Genomic DNA, 4654 nt, shown 5'->3' with positions numbered 1-4654 from the left:
ACAAAAGCAAATTAATGTCTACCATTTATAGAAAACCTACATTTTCAAAGACATACCTGCATTTCTCTAGCTGGCACCCTATTCATCAGAAATAATCTGTGGTTAAGGGGCCGATAGTTAAATAGTGAGGATGGTGTCAGAAATGGACATGTTCATTAGTGAATGTGAAACAATTGTTCCATGTTTTTGAAGAGGGGTTACCCTATTGAATTTTTGAAAGAGGTGAGAAGTGAAGTAACTAGAAAAAGAGAGATGTTTTTTATAAGCCGATTCTTGACAGTGGAACAGTTGTTGAGCAAAACACCAAGAAAGAAATATTGGCAAATAACAGAGGAGGCTTTATTACCACCTATACCTTTGATGGTAAAGCAATTTGTGAGGTGGTCAATAAGAAGTGGCAGATTTTTAGGCGTGATTTAAGTGTAAATGAAAAAATGGGGAAAAACAGTTTTTGTATTTAGAAATGATAAGTCTTTTAAAAAGTGGATAGAATGGGGGTGCAGGGTTGAAAAAAAATAATGGAATTGGTATAAGGAAGTGTGGAGCCTGTCCTCAATGCCCTTACATTCTTATTAGGAATGAATTTATTAGAAATTTGATGTATAAAATTAAGGGTCGTTATAACTGTAACAGTACTAATGTGGTGTATCTTGCTCAGTGCAACCAGTGTTCAGAATTTTATGTGGGAAAGACTACAAGAAGGTTGAGGGATCGAGTTTATGAACACTGTTCAGATATTAAGAACTGTAAGACAAACAATGCACTATACAGACACTTAATGAATTTTCCTAACCATTCATTTGGTTTTCTTGTTGTGAATAAAGTTTTAAAACTAAAGAAATCCAAGTCAATGCGAGCCACTCGCTCTAGTGAGCTAAACCTCGCCACAACAATACATAGAACATGCTGGAGGGATAGATTCCTGTCATAGAGACTCCCCATGCTTTGGAACAAAATTCCTAACTACATTAAGTAGAGCCCCTCACTAACACTCTTCAAGAGAAACCATGACGAGTGGATGGGTAACAGAAAATACACCCCTGGGATCACTTAATTGGCTCATCTTGACAAAGGCTCAGTTAATTAATCAATGGGGCGGCCAGAGCTGACACACTCTGGCTAGGCTTATAAATGTCCTCGGGCAGATAGCCTAGTACCTACCTATGAACCTAAAAGATGTTCAGGGTAGAATTGTTGATGAACACCTGGATATGTGTGAGCTAAAATGGCAAATTAGCTTAAATGCAACTCACTATCCAGGTTTAAATGGAACTCTATCTATATTCAGTCTGTGTTAAAATTGAAGCAATTAGAGTACAAATGGTTTTATTGGTGTTTGGGAAGATCAGGTGACCTTTTTTGTTATTATTAATATGATGTATTTATGATTGTTAATTGAGTTCTGAAGAAGTTCCTGAGGGAACAAAAGTGCTTAGCTCATTTATTTGCATTTTAATAAGGACGTTTTACATGCTACTGGTTTTCTGGTGTCGTGTCAACTGCACTGCTGATTTATGTTTTTTGGTTATTCGTTTGTGGATCAGTTGGAAATTTAAGATGATAAGGTTGATTAACAGGATATATGAGGAATTGGAGGTGAAAATTAAAGTGGGTGGGTTCCTCTCTGATAATTTCTGTTTGAGCTGAGGAACCAGGCAGGAGTAGCCTCTTTCCCCTTTGTTAGTTGCATTATATTTAGAACCATTGGCAAAGAAAATAAGGGACTCAGAAATTCAAGGATATAATTGTTATGGTAGTCAAGAAAAGCTGGCGCTGTTCGCAGATTATATTATTTTATACCTGATAAAACCAGAAAAGTACATTTCAGTGTTGTGGAACATTTTGAGGCAGTTTCAAATCTTTTCTGGATGCAAAATTAATGAAGCTAAAACAAAGGCAATAGCTGTAAATTATGTACCCACACGTGAATCGGTTTAGCAATACACATATTTATGGGGACATTATAAAATAAAGTACTTAGGAGTATAGATTAAAAAAGATTCTGGTGTGGCAGCTAAGCATGTGTGGAAAGAGACCAAACAAAAGATAATACAAAAATTGAGAAACTGGAAGCTCTGTTATATGGATATGGATAGCAAGATACAAGCAATTAAAATGTTTTTAGCCCCTTTAGTTTTATACAGAGGTCAGGCATATTGTTATCAATCAGAGGAGAAGTTCTGGATAGCAATTAATAAAGAGCTGAAGTATTTTATCTGGGAGGGCAGACAGCAAGAGTCAAGTGGGATAAACTTCTTTTTCCAATAGAACAAGATGGTTTGGGATTACCTACTTTGAAGGAGCATTTCAAAGATACAGATTCAATGCTCCTACACATGGCATAAGCAGAAACCTATAATTCTAAGTGGAAAGGGATGATGATGAAACAGGGGGAAGCTCAAGAAACAGAAATAGACTAGGATTTTGGATGCAAATCCTAAAGGAGACTAACATTTACCATACAGAATATTATATTCATAAAGTAACAGAAAGTATTAAGAACTAAGCCAACATGGGAATGGAGAAAGGAAATTCTGCCAATAGGGATGACTGCAATTAGGGATACAGACAACAGGCAATAGTGGGTTGGAATTTATAGGAGAAAACTGACAAAAGAACCAAGGTAATGGGATCAAATAATTAGAGAGGGAAAGGTAATAGAATGGAAATAGACCAATAATTTATTGGGACTGCAGGCTAGAGATTACCTTTCCTTTCAATGATTGATATCAGTGTACAGGCAAAGAGAAAGAAATAGGGGAATCCTAAGTGAAAGACCAGCACTGGTATAGTTTTTCATAGAATCTAGAACAGAAGCTGCTGTTAAAAAAGGAATAATTAGGACAGCATCTACAATATTAAATGATAACTATAAAAATCAATCGGGGGGTAGAAAGGATTGGGTAGAGAGAGAGTCAATAAGCAATTCACATAGAAATAATGAGGGGATATATATGTATGTCTCACAAATATGCAAAGAAGTTTAGACGATTTAGGATCTTTGCTTGGAAGTCTTTACATAGGTATTTTTATACCCCAGGTATACTTTACAGAATTTTTCCTTAGGTAGACAGCAAATGTTGGAGGTGTGATGGGGAAGAAAGAGGTAAGTGAGAGCATATTTTCTGGGAGTGTAATGAGCTGGCCAATTTTAAAGATTCCCTGCAGACTACTCTGTCAGAGATACTGGGTGAGCAAAGTGGTGTATCTGGGGAAATTATTTTTCTTAGCTGTGATGCAGAATTGGAATTGCATTGCATAGACATAGTAAGGCCTTGATAAATCTAATTATGGTGGCTGTCAAAAAGCAATTACTAGAATATGGAAATCAAAGCCTTAACCAACTGTACTAGTAACAGAGGTAAACCAACAGGAGCTGGGGTCTTTAGAAAAGGTTAAGAGCAAATTACATAGAAAAAAAATGGGAATTGTGGAAACATACAATACACTCAGAGGAGGAATGAGGTTTAAAAGAAGATAGGATTTAAATGAGTTATTTGATGTTTGGCTGACAATGACTGGATAGATTACACGTGATATGTAATGTTTGCAACTAAAATTGTCAGTATGGTTTGTGATGTATGATGTTTGCAACTAAAATTATGTCAGCATGGTTTGTTTTAATTTATATAAATGTGTGGTTGCCTATGTCATCCGTCAAAATTTAATAAAGATGTTTCTAGTTTAAAAATAAAGTAGAATTGTCAGACAAGTAGAAAAACATATGTTAGGGTTACCATCTATCCTTCTTTAAAGAGGACAGTCCTTACTTGTACAGTTGTATCCACTGGAAATAACACGAACAATTGCAAATAAAAATCGATTTTTGGGACAAAAGTATTTTCTAAGTTTCGTTTAATAATCAAATAAACCAATTATGTTATATTCAAAACACGAGTACAAACCAAATAAGTAAAAAAGGAACGTACGAGGACGTAGTAAAAGCTAAGAAACTTTATTTTAGTGCTTTCGTCAACAATAAGTTACGACTTCTTCAGAATAAATGAATGTACCACCAAAACACATTAAATAGTCATCACAAATGCATGTACATACTTAATACCATTCAATTAAACATTAGGACCTTCTATTTAAAGATGCAGACTTCAAAATTTAAAACCTGTTATTTTTTAAAAGGTTACATATTTTTTGAACACTCTAAAACAACAATGAATGTGAGTGCTAAATTTAATACATGATGATATATAAAAATAATAAATATAGTATACTTAGATGTCAACATCAAAGGTAAAATTCAAGTTTTAAATAACTAGTAAGGGATACGTCTTCATTTAACCCAGGGGGACTAGTGGCATTCACTCTGAGTTGCCACATTAACTCTTTATACTGAAGAAATAATTCAAGAAGTCCCCCTCTTTCATCCAACTCTACATGTTCAAGTATAGTAAATTTAAAACTGTGGTTGGAGAAATTGTTCAAATGCTTGGCACGTGCATTATTTGTATTACCTTTGCTAATGTCATTCATGTGCTGATATATAGGTTCATAGGTAGGTAGGTACTAGGCTACTGGCCCTAGGGCCTATACAAGCCTAGCCAAAAAGGTACCCTGGCTTTCGCCACCCAAGAAATTTTTTTCCTGTGCCCCTGTCAAGCAGAACCACAGAAGTGATCCCCGGGGAGAATTTCCTATT

This window comes from Protopterus annectens, chromosome 2.part2 (genome assembly GCF_019279795.1).
Source record: "Protopterus annectens isolate FY-2018-M chromosome 2.part2, PAN1.0, whole genome shotgun sequence".
Classification (NCBI taxonomy): Eukaryota; Metazoa; Chordata; order Ceratodontiformes; family Protopteridae; genus Protopterus; species Protopterus annectens.
Note: the sequence above shows the minus strand (reverse complement) of the source record.